Source organism: Mytilus californianus, unplaced genomic scaffold, assembly GCF_021869535.1.
Source record: "Mytilus californianus isolate M0D057914Y unplaced genomic scaffold, xbMytCali1.0.p SCAF_10, whole genome shotgun sequence".
Lineage (NCBI taxonomy): Eukaryota > Metazoa > Mollusca > Bivalvia > Mytilida > Mytilidae > Mytilus > Mytilus californianus.
In genome coordinates this window covers 32,799,015-32,820,679 of record NW_026262582.1, presented here as the reverse complement: position 1 = coordinate 32,820,679, position 21,665 = coordinate 32,799,015, and the positions used below count along the sequence as shown (strand labels likewise).

General features: G+C 32.6%; 1 long non-coding RNA gene across 1 annotated transcript in view; it reads left to right on the top strand.

The window, feature by feature from the left end:
- The window catches only part of LOC127717966 (uncharacterized), a 53,125-nt gene that overhangs the window by 4,421 nt on the left and 27,039 nt on the right, over window positions 1-21,665 (top strand). Inside the window, exons 2-5 of the long non-coding RNA XR_007989491.1 lie at window positions 410-491; window positions 4,334-4,639; window positions 7,232-7,350; window positions 11,045-11,207. This is a non-coding gene — a long non-coding RNA (uncharacterized LOC127717966). The remainder of the gene's footprint in view (window positions 1-409; window positions 492-4,333; window positions 4,640-7,231; window positions 7,351-11,044; window positions 11,208-21,665) is intronic.

Genomic DNA, 21,665 nt, shown 5'->3' with positions numbered 1-21,665 from the left:
TTTGGATCCTAGGTTGCGGCCAAGGGTTTTACCAAGCTTTTAGGTCCGAAAAATCCACAAAACCATCGTATTTTGACAATATATGCAAAATATGCTGATTTTGAAGCCAAAATTATACTTTTATGAAGAGATTTATTTTAACAAAGAAGTAAGGCTTTTGAAAAAGATGCATTTAAGAACTATATTATGGCCATTTTGAAATTTTATGATTAAGTTGAAATTCAAGGCCATTTTTGGCCTTTCGTGAACTTAGCCCAACCAATTTATTAGAGTTAGTCAGTTTTGTTATTATTAGTGACAACAACTCTTTTGATATAAGGCTACATGTCTTTTGATGTATGCACTAGTGTATTACACAATGTAAATATATTCAGATTGACGTTTATTTTTACCTGTTAATTTGTTACAGAAGATGGAGTTGATGAGCCTGTTACATTGGATTGCTATATATTTATTCGTAAATATTAAATCAAGTGTTATCTCAGAATCACGTAAGTATTTGCTGTGTTTTACTCGTTATTAATAATTACGTTTTTGTAAAGTTACATTTTAGCTTGAGTTCGTATACAACCATTTCTATATAAAAAATAACAAGATGTGGTATTATTGCCAATGAGACAACTCTCCACAAAATACCAAATGACGTAGAAGTTTACAACTATAGGTCACCGTACGGCTTTCAACAACGAGCAAACCCCATACCGCTAGTAAGCTATAAAAGGCCCCAAGAGGACAAATGTAAAGACTTCAAACGAGATGTATCATTCTACCAAACAATTTACGAAAAACAGATATGATATACAGCAAAAAACGACAACCAATGAATTACAGGCTCTTCACTTGGGAATAGGCATATTCAAAAAAACGAAAGACATAAACTATACAGATCTGAGAGTACTTTCAGTTACTGAAAGCTAGTTCAAAGCCAATAACAGCTACTAAAAAGTCATGTATCTCTTGAAAAAAGGGGTATCAATTGCATGGTGTCATGATTATAAGAAAGTATATGAATTCAAAATAAAAGTATTTTTGTGTGAGACCAAGAAAATAGATACGATGTTTTATGCAGGGTTGAGCGTAAGCAATTTTTAAATTTGATTAAAAAATGAAAAATACACCAGTAAAATGGAAATGTACACAATAAAGAATTTGATCCAGGGATAACATTTAACAATTTATAGAAAATCTATCTCAACCATTGGAAATTTTGTTACAGTAGGGAATGAATAAAACTTGTCAAAACATGCTGAAATTCAAAATATCAATTGTAATAATATAGTAACAAATAAAAATGTTCACCATAGAGAATAAAGAATAGTTTAGAATTATGGACGAAAAAAAATCCATGTGCTTGTTTTTGAAATGCAAGTTTTTGACACAGCTTTTGGATAAAATAGATTTGTTTTTACAGCAAAAATGTGCCTCTTGTAATTTTTATATGAAGTAAATACGTACATATTACTTTTTTATCACCTAGTATCAAGGCCTGGCACATATAGTTATGCGCGTACAAAATGTATAATTAGTGATGCATATCGCAAGCATGTATTGCAAAAGAAATTATTCTTCATTTAGAATTAATCAGATATGTTGATGTGATGAAATGGATGATAAACTTACGAAAATTGTGTAGAAGTAATATGAATTAAACAAATGAAATGTCAGAATTTTTTTTTGAGACTTATTTAGAAATATAGATAATTGCTGAGAAAAATTGTTAATGCATTTTGCACAGACAAAAAGCCAAGGGTGTTAATAATAGAAACACATAAATGGAAAAGTGGAAAACATTTGCAGGTAACCTCATTAAAAGCCAATCTCAGTTAATTGATATTAACCTTATTATTTCGTATGCTTCTTAGAACTTTGATGTTTTTTTTTACTTTGGAAGGAGTAATGCACAGTAATTTTCATATCGGTACTGGTATTATCCCGTAACTTCAGCTACAGCTAAGGTTCCGATATTGGTCGGGGGATGATACCAGTGTTGATATGGGAAATCAATGTACAAAATGTAGGCCTTTAGAATGATCTATATTTATCACCTACATGTAGTTAACCTATTTAATTGGAAAAAGGAAATAGAATATAAATATAATGAAGCTGATTTTTTTAAACAATTTTTATTTCTTCGGTTTTTGTTTAGAAATGAATACATTTATTTAACAAAATCCTGAATATAATGTGCATTGTACAACCCAGGGAAGCATATTCACATGGGGCCCTGTGTTTACAATGTTCAGTCGCTCAGGAATAAACGGTGGACTCTCTTATAAAATAAATACTTTCTGTATCTAGTATATCAGTAACATTCTTATTTATGGCACATAAAAATAAACTGCCAAACAGTGATTAATCAAATTAATCAAATACACCAAAAGAACCGCTACAATCTTATACACTTTACCTTTACTTATAGTTGATATTTACATTTTGTAAATTCTTTGTATTTCTGTTATCAGTATTTATTATACGTATACTGATATGACGTTGTCAGCGCCGTCGTCGTCGTCGTCCGAAGACATTTGGTTTCAAGACAATACCTTGAGTAGAAGTTTATGGATCTTTATGAAATTGTACCACAAGGTTCCATACCGCAAAAGGAAGATTGTGATTGATTGTGGGTAGTTTTGTTCAAACTGTTCAGGAATTAGGGACCAAAGAGGGGCCAAAAACAAGCATTTTTCTTGTTTCAGGACAATAATTTGTGTATAAGTGTATGAAATTATACAACAAGGTTCCATACCTCAAAAGGAAGGTTGGGATTGATTTTGGGGGTTATGGCCCAAACAGTTTAGAAATTAAAGGCCAAAAAGGGCCAAAAAACTAGGATTTTCTGGTTTCCGGACAATAACTTAAGTATAAGTTTATGGATCTCTATGAAATTGTACCACAAGGTTCCATACCAAAAAAAAAAAAAGATTGGGATTGATTTTGGGGGTTATGGCTCTAACCGTTTAGGATGAAGGGGCCAAAACAATACGTTTCTAATACTTAAAGTTTGACTTAATGGATAATTTCTAGACCAATTTCAATGGGGTTCAATTCAAAGTGTTGAATTCTTTATATGTTGAATCTAACCGTTGATTTAGATGTTGGGCCCCTTTTTTAAATTAGTCCACATTGAGGTCCAAAGGGTTCAAAATTAAACTTTGTTTGGTTTCATAAAACATTGAAATATTGGGGTGTTTTGATATGCCTAATCTAACCATGTGTTTAGATTTTAAATTTTGGGGCCCGTTTTCAAATTGGTCAACATTAAGGTCCAAAGAGTCAAAAATTAAACTTTGTCTGATTTCAACAGAAATTGAATTCTTTGGATCTTTGAATCTGACCATGAATTTAGATTTTGTATATTGGACCATAATAGGTAAATGTCCAATTTCAAACTTTTAAGTTCTTAGACCGCATTCATTCTCTGTCAGAAACATATTCTGTGTCAAATATTTAATCAAAATCCAAATTCAGAGCTGTATTAAGCTTGAATGTAGTGTCCATACTTGCCCCAACTGTTCAGGGTTTGACCACTGCGGTCGTTTCAAGCTGCGCCCAGGAGGTTTTTTATTGCATTTTATTTTCACATAATATTGCTTTGCAATGTTGTAATACTTCCACGGAGAGCATCAAACACGTAGTAAAATGTCTCCATTAAATGTGAATTATATTGGGTCGCATAACTTCAATTCTTATATAAAAGTGTTATCAATTATCAGTATAGAATTCAGGTTTTGGCAGAAAAACCAGAAAAAACAAATACCAACTCAATTGCCAATATCGCATGAAATCAAATTTTTTTAGTACTTATCAAATTGGCACTTTTCGCTTGTATCTTCACGAAATGATTACAATATACGTCGGATATAGTACTGAGTAAAGTTTTTTTTACCGAGACCTGGGCTCTCGGTCATAAAACTGTACTCAGTACTCGGAGTACAAAAATTGTGCTTGAAACACCAAATCCAGTCAGGCCTTGCGGTCATAAAAATTTCGAGCACGATTATAGTACTCAGACTCAGAAATCAACCAATCAAAATACTGGATTTGGTATTTCGAGCACACATTTTGTACCCCAAGTACTGAGTAAAGTTTTATGAACGAGACCACAGGACATCAATACTAATAAAATAGTATTGTTAGGTATGTGTTTAGAAATAGAACGTCGAATATTCAGAGCAAATTATAAAACATAAAATATCGAGATCCTGTACCAAAAAAAACCGAGCCACTATGAACGGATTTTATAATACGAATATGTGTCTGATCAATAACCCCTTTCCACAATTATTACAAAATATTGTACATACTAATGCATATACATGTATATTTATTGCAGTAACATGTTAACGTGAACCAGGTATAATGAGAATCGGCGAACCAGTGACTTTGACATGTACCGTCCTTGGTGTACATACTATTGACCATAACCTGACACGCCAATGGTCGAAGGGGACAGAATCAATTGTATACAATGGCCATTTGGATAAACCATCAAAATATAAGGAAATATTAACCAGGCATAACCAGTTTAAGCTGTTGATCAGAAACCTCACAGAGTCAGATTTGACATCTAATTATCAATGCCGGTATAACTTCGACACTTTATCGAAAAAGTTACAAATAAATGCAGAGAACTTCGAATGTAAGTACGTTCTTTTTTTTTTAAATATAACCCTATCGGGAAAATATTTTATTTAGTTGATCGACAGTCTCTCTACTGGATGGATGAAAAAACTAAAATATATATTGATAAATATTAAAATAATTTGATTATTTAAAAAACTTTTCTACTATACTACATTTATTTAGATTCTATTTTTGAAAGTGCGTATTTACATTTGCACCCCCCCCCCCCCCCCCCCCCACACACCCTTCCTGGCATTGGTTAATGGAAATAAAAACATGCTAACAATATCAACACGACCATTATTTCTGTTCTTCTTTATTATATATTCAAGTTCTGTAACGTAATAATGTTTCTTACAAACGTTCAATGTTGAATATTATGCTTTTTACGACAAAAAATATTAAACTGTTTTGGCTGATTGAAGTATTATTGACTAGTATGTGAATATGAAGTGGACCTCAATAATCAGTACACCATTACACCTTTCATCAAGTGTTGTTGTGCATTTAAAGTGATATTTATCTTTAAAGGTATCCAAACAAAACGTAATATCTGTTGATATAAGACTCTTATGAAACTTTGCAGCTGTCACATTTGAATACAGCTTGATATCAAGCACGTCACATCTCATTGAAACTACAATTGCACCTGCTTTAATTCAATACTTCATTGTCATATAAATCATGTACAGATGTGTGACATAATACATAATAAACATACCTCCCCCTCCCCTCGAAAAAAAAAGAAGAAAAATGAAAACATATCCAAGGAGGTATGAAATCAAAAACAATCTATTCATATAAATATAAACAAATTAGGGGTCCCTTGTCCTCAGTTCTAATTCCTTCTTGAAAAAGGACCCTATAAGCATTCTACATCTCTGGAGGTTGATGAACGGAGAAGTATGTAATATTAAAGAAAGACAAATATTTTTTTAATTTTTCACAAGTAAATCCAAATATACATATCAATACCCTTTTTCTAACATTTCCCAATGTATGCATTCCTTAAACAGACTCGTTCGTCGCAGGGACATACATGTATTTTTTCCGTATGTGTCTGGCTTACGCCTGTGAAAGGCTTTGTTGTAGAATAATTTTGTGTCGGAAGGCCCAGAAATTTGAGGAAATTCTCCAACCTGGGCCTTCGCTGATAGAAAACGGTTCATGTATCTAGCTGAAAAATGCCGTGATGCATTGGCCTAGCGTTCGTCGATGTTTACAATTGCGTCTGGAATGATTTAGAGTCGATCATTAATTCTGTAATTTATAGTTTAAAACAAGATTAAACTATGACTTTCACAGTTTCACGTACTAAATATATTCCGGAGTACAGCCACCGACATTAGAGTATGACAAGGCGAGATGCATTATTTCAGTAACTTTCTTTCCGTAACTGCGAGTATTCATATGTATCCAAATTAAGTAGATGTACGCAAGTAGAGATCACCATACAGCCTTCAATAATTAGAAAAACCTATACCGTATAGTCAGACATAAAAGGCGCCGACATGACAAAACGTGAATCTTTTCGACTGAAACCAACGACAACCACTGACTTTGGACAGACACAGAAAGAATGTGGCGGGGTTAATATCTACTATACCGTACGGTTGATTTTGTTTCTGTATTGGTTTTTATTGTACTTTATTTTGTTAACTTTTGTTATAACACTATTTCAGAAAAAAAAAGAAAAAAAAAGAGGTGTTCAGATTAAAAAAAAAACATGTGTTACCCCGCTACATGTTATGTACCTGTCCCCAATCAGCGACTGTCCTTTGTGGTGTGTTTTGAATTTTCCTCGGAGCTCGATATTTTTGTTATTTTAATTTTTTCTTCATTATACAATGTAGGGAATTTTGTATGATTTGTAGATCTGTGAAAGCGTCTGTAAAATTTGTTCACAAAAGAGATCAACAGATGATTGCTCCTTGTTGAAGACCGTATGTTGCATGTTGACCTCTTGGTGTCATTTTGATTTTTGTGTCAATGAGTTTCAATCTTCCTTTTGTTTGGCGTATACCCAACATGTTCGTGTATTAAGAGTATATCTAAATAGTAGCTCCACACTTCATACAAGTACATCTGTGTGTTAATAAGTGTACCTGCATGTATAATATGAAAGCGTTTAATATCGTAAGGCTACAACTAATTTGGAAACAAATGAAAACAATCGAATTTCTCACTTTTATCTCTTTTTTTCCCATCTATAAAAGAAAGCTCTACCTTTCTGTAGTTTAACTTCAACTAAATTATATCCAATTCAATTCAATTCAATATTTTATATAAGTCTTATCTCTCAATAATATATAATACAACATTTCACTTAGTTTAAAAACATATAGATATAAAAATGAGAACCATTCTTTACAGAATTATAAGAGAGTATAACATAATGATTAAAAAATTATAGAAAATTAGTCTATTATAAAACATATATATATATATATATATATATATAAGTATATTATTTACAGTATAAAACATTTCTACGTCTATTTAAAATAAGATAACAGGCTTTGGCACAGCTACGAATGTTGTATTTTTTTAACACGAGGTCACATACACATTACACTTTTCATTATACACGACTTTTATTTCATTGCAGATCCTTCCACTATTGAAACAACAAATCTTGTGTATAACACTTCTAGCAGTGGAGACATATATATTCATCTTCATTTCGCCAAAGTTTTTCCATTGCCAAATTGTACTCTAGAATTAGAAGTAAGTATGTTAAGTTTACATGATTGCATACTTTGTACATATATTTTCTTTGGCTTAATAACAAACTTGTTATACTGTCATGGTTAATATTATGAAGGTAAACTCTACCTAAATTTTAATACAGAAATAAACGTGAGCCTTGCTTAAAAAGTTGGCTAAATCAATAGATAATAATACAAAAACAGTTTGGTACGTGAATGAAATACTACACAATAATTAAAAATCATAATAACTAATTAAATTAGAGGTAAGTAAAAGTTTAAAAAGATGGTTTTCAAAGATGTCGAACATGAATGATATGTTACGGAGAAGGTATATTTAATAAATTGTTCAGTAAATAAAATTTGGTTTAGAGTGAGTGCATTGTATTTGTCTTAATAACTGAGTGTGCGAGACTAACATGGTTAGTCGAGATCAATGAACATACCCGCAATGTCTTTCAGCTTTTTAATGATTAACCAAGATGTGCACCAATCTTTTGAATTCATTATTGAGTCATGTTTAGCATTTTTATTTGATACCTGATAAAAAAAAACACAACATACATTGTAATTTAACTATAAACTAATAGGTCACACAAAAAGCTGCATTACCGTTAATTTAAGATTTGTTTTAATTTCATAGTTAGTAGATTTATAGAGTAGGATTGGATTCAATTTCTTTAACAAAATATCCCTTTGTAATGTGAAATATAGACAAAGAAGTTTCTGAATAATTTCAATTGTATTCTCAAACATGTTAAACGAAATAATTTGATATTTAACGACACAATCAGAATACACCAACAACAAATTGCGATTGACTTTTTCCAGGGTTCCGAGCTGCACCCCTTCATCATGTGGAAAATCGACAAATATCATGTGCCCTGAGGAAAAGAATCAGTTGTCAGTTCTTCGAAAAGCTTTATTCGAGACCCTAACTTTCAGAACTTCTCTTCGTACCAAATTTGGTCCAATGCATGTTGTATGTATATATGGAATCAGATTGTATCTTAATTTACGATCTTTTCAAACATCATCATAGTAATGAGGATGTGATATTTCGTGTGTTAATATATTTCTACGGATACACCCAATCTTCCTTACCAAATATCTGTCTATGACCAAAAAAAAATTGTTGTAACGAAATCACTGACTTAATAAGTCACTGGTTCTAAGTAGATTACGTTTTTTTAAATCACAAAACGTCATTACAAACACGGACATTGCGGGAATGGGTCATGAAAAGTATTCTTTTGAATAAATGCTACAGATAAAAGAAGTTGTCGTCGAACACTTCGCAGATACTGCAAATGCTGACCATTTTGTTGAACGTAATTTGGTACCAAGTTGAATATTGGTAAACTTCACCGTATGACACTTTCTCGGATTCGTTAAATATCTACTTCTTTTTTTTTGTCTCATACATATATTTTCTTACATATCGATGCACGTTTAAGAATATTATTAACTTTTGTTGCATCTTTATCGCAACTACTTGTCAAAGTGTATTGATATTTCATATACAAAACTTTATATCGGTAGGTTTTTCGGTATGATACATTTTTAGATTCTATACTAACCTAGTCTTTGTTTGCCGGAAACGTGTATGTTCTCTTCATCGGTGCATGTATAAGAAATGTCCTTTGCAGTTTTCTGAGTCTCTTGATATAACTAGTCCACCAAAAGTTAAGCACCACCTAAATATAACTGTCAATATTTTTTTAACTCTTGCGAAAAGAATATTTATGTTTGGTGTTATTAATTGCCTATAGCATACACTAAGAAAGTTCATTACGACCAAAAAAAATAAACTCCGATATACCCGCCAAGCAACCTTTTATTAAAGGTCATCTGCACCTTTACAAATACACTGTTTCGATGCCTTTAAATCATCTTCCTACTATCCCGCGTACAGGTGAAATTTGACCTTCACCAAGTCACTGTGAAATATGGTAAGCGGTAAGTTATCTGTGACTGAACGTTGACAAGCAATTGACATGGCAAATGCCGGTAGGAGCACTGGGAGCATTGGTAACCATTTCAATGTTAATCGCACCGTCATTGTCAGATTTTTACAACGTCATATTGACACAGGAACTGTAAATGATAGACCAAGGTCCGGAAGACCCCGTTTAACTACCTATCGTGATGACAGACTACTTATTGGTCGTGCTAAAGCCAACCCATTTACTCCTGCCTCATAGCTTAGACACCACTGGCCTCCAGGTGGTCGTGTTAGTGTTCGAACATTGGTCCGTCGACTTCATAGAAGCTACCTAAGAGCACGTCGTGTTGTCAAAAGACGTACCCTAACAGCCAGGCACCGTATAAGCAGGTTTCAAAGGGCTAATGACCATCGACGATGGAACATGAGAACCTGGCAAAATATTCATTGGTCAGATGAGAGTTGGTTTCTGTTACGACCAATAGACGGCAGAATACGAGTTTGGCGGGGAAATAAAACTGCCTATCACCAAAACAACAATTGCCCAACGACAGCAATCGTTGATGGTGGTGTTACAGTATGGGGTTCTTCTCATACTGTTGTAAACTGGGTATGCATATTTTGCAGGGTAACATGAACAGACAGACATACAGGGATTCGGTGCTTAGAAACATTGTAGTCCCTCATTTTGAGAATCCCCGACTTGCGTCAATACCCTCGTACATGGACGACAACGCTAGACCACACAGGGCAAGGATTGTAACCGATTACAAAGATCAAGAAGCCATTGACACTATCTTTTGGCCTTCCATGTCTCCAGACCTGAACCCTATCTAACATGTCTGAGATGCCATTGGCAGAAATCTCAATCGCAGAGATTCACCTTTGCAAAATCTTGGCGATTTAAGAGGGGCAATTGTTGATGAATGGAATAAATTTGCTCAACTAAAGTTCAGAAGGCTTGTACAGAGTATGAGACGCCGTGTTATGGAACTGTACCGAAAGAGAGGTGGTTTCACATCCTATTGACTTAAATATTGACATTAAATTTGCCAAATATACCAAAGATTATTTGTAGAGACTTTTACTGATTTTGGGTGATTAATTGTTGTAAAAAAATAAAATCAAAGTAAAACTTAAATTCCGTTTCTGATTTGTGTAATTTTCACTATTTCTATGAACGCAAAATTCAAATGCATAGAACCTGCATCAGTGACCAAACTTAAGTTTATGGTTTGTTTATGGCATATGTTAGCAAAATTGCTACATGAATATTTTCTCTTTTTCGAGGATTAACTGGTTTTTTTAAATGACAAAAATTTCGATGCAACAAAGATAGGTGGTGCTTAACTTTTGGCGGACTGTATATGGCACCAGGTTTAATAATAATGATCTACCTGTTGTTGTCTGCGTCCACGTTATCTGGTATGTGTATTTCCTTTCACTCAATTGCTAGAGAAGCTCACTTAGTTTCGATTTTGCATTAATAAATGCGGTATTTCAAACGAAGGTTTGCCTTTTGTCTAAGCAAGTAGCAAGCGCATAGAAATGTGATGAAAATTGCTACATCTATGTAGACAACTACACGGCCTTCAAAAACACCGTAGAGTAAGTCATAGAATGGATAAGTTATTAATTATATAATTACTATGTAAAAATAAGATCATGATAGCCCGTTTATAATTAGGTTTTAGGTACAGCCAAACTCCAAAACAGCCATCTGTATTTTTCTGAAAATATGCAGGTGATTATTTTGTTTGTATTTCAGAATGAATATTACCAATGCAAAAACTCATCTATAGCTAAACATAGCGTTTATTACGAGGTCTTCTTGAACTGTGAAGTTAACAACTGTAACACCAAACCGCAGATACGATGTCATTTGATTAAAGAATATCTGATACCATGGACGACGTTTCAAGCTTGTAAAGGTATACACTTAAATTTGACAGAGTAACCTATTCAGTTTCGAATTATTCCAGTTTGAAAAGACTGGATACTATATAGGTTATAATATATTAAAGACAATTCTTTCTCATATTTCTGATGTAAGCAATATTGTCTTTAATAAATGTTTAAATATCACAAATAATTATATTGACCGGTGACTTTTTTTGCCAAACCATATGCATTCAATTACAGTAACTATCCATTCTATTTGAAATAAATGAGTGCTGAATAGGTTTATAATATTTCAAAAAATTGTACAGTTGTATGCAATGACCGTGAGTTATCTCAATTCCTCATTTCAAGGCGAAAGAGATTTTTATATGAAAATAAAACAGTGATTCCCAGTTGTTTCAGTATTCTGAACTATTACTCTATTTTAGTATATCTTTACAATGTATTCTAAAGAGTCATTTATGTAAAACTTAATATCCATCCTTTATTGGTAAATGTTGAAGTTTGTAATTTGAATGCACTGTTCTGCTTTACAGAACAGGCTGAGGCAGATAGATTTCGACCGTAGCTATAGAAAAATGTAATCTTTAGTAGGGTTTTGTGTATATCTCTTCCTTCAAGATGCAAGTGGTATATTTGTAAATGACATCTGTGGCATTTGGAGTATTATATTGGACATCAGTGTGGGGGTATTGCGCGTCTATTAAATCAAGATATGCAATTGGGTATACTTTTTCATGGTATCAATGACAGTTACAGATTTATTCGGGATCCCATTGTGATGAAACTAATACGATTCCTTAATGCATGGTCATTTTATGAACTATATCGGTTGTAAAGAAAAAAGGACCTCGCTTTTCATAATCGTAGCTTCGACATTGAGTGGACACTTGCCGATAATATTCATGTGAGCAAGTCAGAATACTTGTAATAAATGATAACTGAAATGTAATTTCGAATGCTTAATCTTTTTGCAAAAAAATATGTCAAGTTTTGTTCTGACTATTTGAGTCATGATGTTTACACATAGATCCATTTTCCTCATGTTAAGTTTATGAACGATGTTTTTAAGTAGTACAATTTTAGATCTTGATTGCTACATTTAGTTTTGTTATGAGAACAAGACTAAGTTATTATCAGTATTACATACGTCAATCAAATTCTTTGCTAAGAACAATATCCCTGACTTATTCTCGATTTTCACTCGATATCCCCATTATTATTTTTCTAATCATTTCTCACGTTTTGATCGTTATTAGATGAAACAAGCTTTTATTTCCGTCAAGTGTTTATGAATGACAATTACAAGATTAAAAGATAATACGAAACTAGTATAGTAAAACAATTGAAAGGGTTTTTTCCCCCATAAAAGTCCGTTATTTGAATTTGTATTCTTTACAAACTATAATTTGATATGCGACAATCATACCTACTTACACTTTTCTCTTTTCGTACCTAATGACCCTACCCACCTAAATTTTCGAGATCGGAAGTATGATATTTGTAATGTAGACTTAATGACCATTCATTTGATATGCGACAACACCATCTAGCAAGTTTGATATTTTGCACTTACATGTAATAACCATATCCAACTCATTTTATGGGAACAGGAATTTAATATTTGAAATATACATATTACATCCTTTCATTTCATATGCGATATAAACATTACTTCCGAAGACAATTCATTTTTTGCACTCAGTGACCCCACCCAAACCATTTTTAGGTGACATAAATTAATTTTTGAAATGTACGCTTTATGAACTTTCATTTGATATGCGACAACCTTACCATCTTAGAAGATTAATTTTTACACTTAGTGACCCCACCCTTCTTTTTAGGATGAAACATGGGGTTAAACATTTTCATTTTTGAATCGAGCTCATTTGGATGTTCATTTTCATATGTTGCATGACCTTATTTGGCAAAGTCCAAAAAATGATGCAATATCAATTATACAAATAGAACTTATGCAACTTACAAAGTCCGTGTAAAACATGAAAATTTCAAACTGCTAAGTTTTCTTTGTTTTTCATCAAATGTTTCAGAAATTTGAACTTGTCCGCACCCGTTCTCCAAAACCGCTTGTCAGATTAACTTATGGTTTCATAATATGTTAGACTAACATGTCTAGTGGTGCAATCAGGGTTTTGTTTGTGCAATGGGGTTTATAAAGGGGTACTTTGAGGGGCAAAAAGAAAAGAGGGTTTTACTATAGAACCCTATGGGATTTTAGTTAGTCCCCAGGCATCATTAATGCATATAACTTTACTGGACCAAACCAATTTTCACTGGACTTTGTCCGATGTCAGGCGACCCTGGGAATTACGAATTATGGGAGCTTCGTCTGTTACAATCATTTCTTGTTAAATATACGATGTTATACCGAACTTGAGAACCGGAAGTTGTAGAGACTTAGGACTACCACTATTCAACTTAGGAACAAAAGTTCAAAAGGTCAAGGTGGAATTTCCTTATGATATTGACCTCAAACTGAAGGTCTTAAAATACTTTTCATTTTTGCAGTTGATACATGTAGTAGGTTGATAATAGTTACCGTTTCAAAGATATACACAAAACTACACTTCAAGGAATTATCTTGTTGTAACTTGTTAACGGATTGTCGGACATTTTTTGAGTCTATGTACAAAATGTTCGAGAGAAACATGTTATAAGCTGAGTATGCAGCTATCTCTTATCTTCGACCTTTGACGTTGGATGCAAATGAAAGGTCAAATGAACTCCAGATTTTTGGTGAAGGTCCCATATCTCTACGACTTGCGGTTCTCGAAATATAATTATTTTAAATTGTGTATAATATTTCAAGGGAAATAACTCTTATAAGGGTTGATAACAAAATAATTCTTTATGTTTATTAACATTGCCATCTGTTCCTGTACATGTTGCCATTTTCAAATCGATTCTATTTGTAACATTTTTTTAGATATATGCAAATAAAAGAAATTGTTTCAAGGGGATATAACTCTTAAAGAGGATGCTAAAATCCTATGCAGCCTCATCTGGTAATTCTTCATGATGAGATATATCTATTGTCCAAATAAGGTCGAAAAAAAAACACAATAAAATATAAATAACTTCTAAGGGGATGATGAAATCCTAAATAGCGTCATCTGGTCATACTTCATGATGAGGTCTATCGATCGTCCAAATTTGGTCTTGATTACTTCAATAGAAACGGTGTGAGGTCATTTCAAATAAATGTTGGAAGAATGAAAAGAAAAAAAAACATTAGAAAAACAATAAGATCATGACCAAGATAGTAATAGTAAAGACCTTAATTAATAAACGTTATGTGAACTGTACGAATAATACTGCTACAGATAACCAAACGTTTACATATTTTTCAAAGGTATTATAAAACTTGCATCATGTATAACAGAAAGCATGATTTTTTTCTTAAAATCAATAAAATATACTTTTCCTTTGACAATTGCAATGCATGATGTTGCACTATATTTTGTTAATTTAAATTGAATGTTGAAGCGTAGACTTGTGTAATGCAACTCCCATTTTAATTTAAACAGGATCTTTGTATGCCCCCGCCGTGGCGGAGGGAGCATTAAGTTTTACCCTTGTCCGTCTGTACGTCCGTCCGTTTGTACGTCCGTACGTCCCATAATTAGTTTTCGTTCTCTAACTTCAGTTTGCATCATCCAAATGTTATGAAACTTATACACAATGGTTATTACCACAAAACACAGATCAAGTTTTAAGTTTGGTGGCGTCACTTCAACCGTTCTAGAGTTATGCCCTTAACAAATGAGAAAATTGCTGATTTTTTTGTTTCCGTTCTCTAACTTAAGTTTGCTTCAACCAAATGTTATGAAAATAATACACAATGCTTATTACCCCAAAACTCAGACAAAGTTTGAATTTGGGTGGCGTCATTTTTACCGTTCTAGAGTTATGCCCCTTTACCATGGAAACATTGCTGAATTTTTCGTTTCCGTTCTCTTACTTAAGTTTGCCTCAACCAAATGTTATGAATCTTATACACAATGCTTATTACCACGAAACACAGATCAAGTTTGAATTTGGATAGCGTCACTTTTACCTTTCTTGAGTTATGTCCCTTTATAACATTATATGCAAGCGGGGGCATCATCTGTTTCCCATGGTCACGTTCCCCATTTATCTGCTGTTATATTGTGCTCGCAGGTTGAAACATTTGACCGTAATATATCCATCTATATATATATATATAATATCAATGTTTTTAATTACACCCATAAACAATATACTGAAGCAGCATCTATGTGAGATACATGTATTACAATACAATACATTATCAAAACCCTGGCAGAAGATACAAAAGGGAGAATGAAAACTCACAAGTCAAAGACAGATCGACTTATAATCATGATCAAAAAACAAAAAGACAAAAAGACCAACAATTTTAACAGTCTAAAAATCACTACCTTAAAAATTAAAGATCGACTAGAACACACCCGCGAAATCGCGGGCATTTAGATCGTGGTTGAAAGTACGTAAACTGTTGTAGGATGAATTTTTGTAACAGATTTTATGACTGGATAATTTCAGGAAAGATAACAAAAGTCATAGGTACTTGTGGACTGGACATTTTTTTAGCCCCCCCCCCTTTTTTTTTAAATCTGTTATTTTTATGTTTTCTATTAATTTCAATTATTTTACGCGTTTTTCTGTATACTATGAAAATAATCTCTATATAATATTATATGACCGCCGTTGATAGTAAACTTGGAATTGATAATAAAAAGCAAATACACTTTATTTATAGTATATGTATGTTCATAGTATAATAATTTTCCTGTCCCCAAGTACCTATGTATATATATAAAATATATGTGTGATTTCAAAGGGAAAACGGTACTATTACATTTTCCCGGTATTAGGTTGGCCTTTTGTGTACCCAAGGCAGGTGAAGGAAGTCAACATAGGAGCGCTGTGATTGGATGTTAGGGTACAATATATTTTTTTATTTATCTATGAATAACTGCAGTGTGTATTTTTACAATATAAATTTTGAAACCTATTTAAATATTTTCTAGAGAATTATTCGAAAAGACTTCAAAAATTTCATAAATTTGGTGTTAAATGACGGTGGACATGTATAACATTAACAAGCTCCATTGGAAGTTGGTCATGATACTATTTGGCTTCAATTTTCAAAACAGAATAATAAAGTACTAACACCACACATAACTGTTTTATCGGGGTTTTTATTATAAAAAGTGGTAAATTTAGAAAATGTTAGTATTGTCGCCTATGGCAGAACAAATAGGACCGTTTTCCCTATACCGAAGATAGCAAGGGAAAATCAAAATCAATCAGACTTCAGTTAAAGTATACTATTTTAAAGCTTTTGGTTAGTACATTTGATTTTTATCACAAAGAATAGAATGTTTTCACTGAGAACAATACTGTGTTGAGAAAAGTGCTGAGTCATCATAATAAGTCAAATTGATGGGTACTGATATAAAACTTTATTCTAGGATTTCCATATTAACTATATTGTATAAAATGCACCAAACTATAGTTCTTTTGTATTTGTTTTCACCTTTCGCAATGATTAATTCAATTGGAAACACCAGAATTCAAGTCGCGACAAATATTTTTAACTGAAATATTTGCCTTTTTTGCTGTTTAATTCCCTAAATGTATCACTTTGGTATTTCTGTAGACATAATCTATTAAAATGGGAAATTGTCTGGTTAAGTTTGTACTGTTTATGGAGTAAGGCAATATTTGGTCATACTAGAAGCATTTTCAGTGTTAAAATTGTCCATCTAAGAAAAAAAGAGGCCCACTTGAGGCTAAATTTAGATAGAATTTATACTCTCCTGTGTAAAGAATTGGTCATATTCTTGGCAATTCATGCAGCAAATATTTCAAAATTGCTTCATTTTGTAGTTTCTATCTTTTATTATATCAGGCATATATAAATTTTCATTTTCTATTGTTTGAAAGGACTTTTGTTGGAAGTTAATACTCCCAAGGGACATAATTCAGCTTTTTCATAGATTAATACAGGCAACAAAGGCAACTTTACAGCTGAGTATTTTGCATATCTAATGTTGAAAGTGTCTAATATCTATGTTTTCATCATCTCAAGACAGAATAATGGATTTTATAACAAGCACTGAAATTTTGAACCACTATATGGCATATACTAAAGCATGGAATGGAGATTAGTATGAAAAATCTTGAGTTTGTGCTTATGTTGTAATTTGTGGGTGAAATGAATACAAATTGAATGGAACTGTTATTTTTATCTGTTTAAATGGAACTGTTTATTATTCTTTTTAAATAAGATAAGATATGATTGGATACAGGTTGTTTATTAAGCCTTATCTCAAAGAAGTAGAGAAAGAGGTAAACCAGCATGTAGGGATTGGGACATTAAATGATCCATGTTTCTTTAAGTAATGGGATCATAAAAGTATTTATTATAGCCAAGGTTTTCACAATAACCAAGTATTGCATTAATGGTGTCATAAGAATTCTTTATATCTTTATGTCACAGCCCTACAAAAAAAAAAGTTGAGGGCCAGTTGACGGCCATGTGGCAGACAGTTGAGGGCTAGCTGTTTTAAGCCAAATAGTTGAGGGCTAGGTGTTGAGCATCTTAGCTCAACTCAAACCTGGCCAAGCACTGTATGTTGGATATATGTCGCTCAACTGGCCCTCAACTGAAGCTGGCCATTAAGTTGAGCAAAAGTTGAGCTTTCAGACTTTGATTATTTTGTAGTTGAGGAAAAGTTGAGCAATTGATCTTTGATTTTCATGTAGTTGAGCAAAAGTTGAGCATTCTGACTTTGAATTTTTTGTAGTTGAGGAAAAGTTGAGCAATTGATCTTTAGTTTTCATGTAGTTGAGCAAAAGTTGAGCGTTCTGACTTTGAATTTTTTGTAGTTGAGGGAAAGTTGAGCAATTGATCTTTGTTTTTTTTTGGTAGTTGAGGAAAAGTTGAGCAAATGATCTTTGATTTTGTATGGAGTTGAAGTATAATTGAGCTTAAGATCTTTGTTTTTTTTTTGTAGTTGGGAGAGAACTAAAGCATGCTAAGTAACTTGATTATAATGGATAGAGTTGGTCAAAAACCTTGTATAGCATTTGTTTTGAATTCTGTACTGTATAGATTGTTGGCCACTCTAGAGAAATATATTGGGACTTAGACAATTTTATCTATACAGATAATCAGACTTGGAGTTACCTTCAATGACACGGTTAAAAGGCAATTAAAGTGCTTTTTCAATACCTTAATTCATAAATATGAGTAAATATCAAAATTAACATTTAAAACCTTGGTTAAACTGTCAGTCTGATGAACATGACACTAAATAAATGATTGATTGCATGAGTATTTTAATGATTTAAACATGTTAAACTAATATATTGTAACAGCAAAATCAATTCAGAATCAAAGATTTATGTCGTACTTGTTTGGTTCATCACATACAAATACATGTGAACCATTATCAATACAAACACACAAAGATAAAATGTTCTCTATTGGAATGATTTCTATTTTGTCAGAAGTATTGTTGACGGCCAAAACATGGATGTGTTTCAGTGAAAGTCCTAAAAAGTTATCAATCAGAGGTTGATCAGTTGATTGTCCAAAGTGTTGCAGTTTTGCACAATTCAATTTAGTTACACAACAGATCACCTTACTATTTTCCTCAATTTCTGTTGTGTGCTTGGCATACCAGCATACATATCCATAGCTAGCTTCTCCAATTTCATCAATGTACAAAACGGTATATGAATTCCTCACTTGGACACAAGTGTAATCAGTGGAATGATACACTTGACCCCTCAAAGAGATTCTGCTATAGAATGTTATAACATCTATTTGGTGCCCTAAAAAGTTTATTATACCTTGATGTTCTTCTGCTGTAATATTTTTAGCGCATCTTTTACCTAGGAACCGATAACAGGATGTGCGATTACTCTTTTGGAGATCATGATTTCTCATCTTGCAGACAAACTTATATACCTGTGAATCATTCTCAATATCTGAAGTTAATAAAAGCAGAGTTTGATACACATTTATAGCTCCAACAATCTGAAGATCTATGTATTGTGTTCCATGAAACAGCTTGAGCAGTTCACCATTGGCATTTTCAAATGGAAAAGAAGAATGTGACCAAAGTGGTCCAATGTCTCTTACACTGTCACTTAAATGAAGCAAAGAGTGCAAGTTAAGAGTATAATATCTTTCACCATATAATGATTCAAACATGTGAACAAAGAAACACAATAGTTTGTGTGACTTTTCCAAGTCTTCCATGCTTATACTATCACTAATCAATAAATAAATGGCTTCCACAAAGGCAGAGTAGTGATAAAGATGCATAGTGCTCATAACATCCATAACAATTGAAACTGAATAGAATAATAACCATGCACGCAATTCTGATGCTTTCCAATATTTAAAATGTTGTGAAATTGATCTTGGCATTCTGGATATTGTTGAAGGAGGTTTAATTTTTGATAACCGTAATCTACCACATCTACATAGGAATACAATGAAAATGACTCATCAGAATGTGTTGATCCACACCAGAGTGATATCATTAACTTTGATATTCCTTGTAAAACACAGTGCATGTACATGATGTAGTCAATACTTACTGACTTAACAAAGTCAAATGATTTAATGGCCATAAAAAATGAAGGTCCTTTAATACCTTTAATTGTTGAACCTGTGGTATATGCTTCATGTCCACTAACCATACACATTTTTTTGGTTCGTTTATGACCAGTAGGATCATTCTCATCATAAGGAAATACGTGAATACTGCCACCTTTTGCAGATTTAAAAGTTTTTCCTTTCTGTGTACACCTAAACAGCTGTATTGTCCGTTATATGAATAGTATTTAATATTGCACTTTTTGTAGGTAGATCAGCTGTTAAACTTATCAGGTAAGCACTGCAAGTTTCCATTTTATTATCAACAGGAACGGAGATCCCTTTTTCTAATACATGTAGACTTTTCAGGAGAGGCTCTGTAAAACTGTGCATAAAAGGCTTAGTATCGCCAAACCATAATCCACATAAAATCATGTTTTCTCTTTGTTTACGAATTTTAAATGGTAGTTCATTGATCATCATGTATAAGGGCCATATGGACATTTTTGAGCTTTTAAATACAGAGACTCTATCTGTGTTTAAAGTAAAAGAAATGTTATAAGGATATTTTTGTGACAATGGACCATCGTTGACTACTAAACACCTATACACTTCACTGTCATAAATATCTTCAATGTTGTCTTCACATTTTTTTATCCTGTTGAATCGTTTACTGAGATTATGAACAAATGTGTCTCTTTTAAACAAATTTTTAATTTGTGTTTCAACAGGAACTTCAAGAAAATATGACTTGCTTGATTTCTTTGACAGATCTTTCAAACAAAATGTATTTGGGCAAACTTTCACATTTTGTTCAAGGCTTGTCATGCAAGAACTACACTAAAAATGTTTTCTCAAAGGAGACTTCATATTTGCAAAATATTTTTTTAACATGTATACACTCTTTAAAGCAGGATGTGGAACTAAACAGTGAAATCCAATAAGTGTTAACGTATCAGCCAACTGAGCTACTGTGCTGCAATGGTTTATAACATACATCCATATTAATAATACACTCATTTTAACTGTCAAATAATGTCCTGGGTATATGACTTCTTCACTTGACTCCTGTTCAGTCACATATTCTTTACTTAGTAAGTCTGATTCAGCAGCAACATCTTCATTATCCAAATCAAGCTGGTTAAACCAATCATATGTGCAGAAATCATCATCATCATCATCATTATCATTAAATTGAACTTCAATGTTCTCTCCCTCTGTGTGGTTATTACATTCCTGTGTGTGTTTCATATCAAATACATCTTCTACCCTATGATTGTTAATTAAATTCTGTATATCATCTTCAATATTAATATCTGTCAAATAATCAATGGATTGAGATTCACTATGTTCATGCAAATTCATAACCGCAATAAAATCATTATCTGATTCTGATATGTGCAGTTCATCAACTGTTGAATGTCCTATATCTTGTTCAATGGTATTTGGTGGAGAAAAAACAGCTGTAAGGGCAGTGAAATCATTACCGGTATCTGCATCTGATGTGTGATCAAATGCATTATGTTCTAAATTTTGATCCCAGATATTTGTTGCAGATGTACTTGGTTCTGATTTGTTCGCAAACTTTGAATTGTATGATTTTGGTCGAACATAACCTAGTTTGTTGACTTTTTTGGCAGGCATTATTTCACAACTGTTCTTTCTACCTGAAAGATATATCAAATATTTAAAAAAATAAATGAATATATATATGCACATGTTAATTTTAAAAAAATTTGTCATGTTTATACATCCGTAATGTGACCAAAGTGGTCCAATGTCTCTTGGTCAAGTTAGCTTCAACACTGTGTGATATATTTTTCTCATTTAAAATTTAATATTTGGC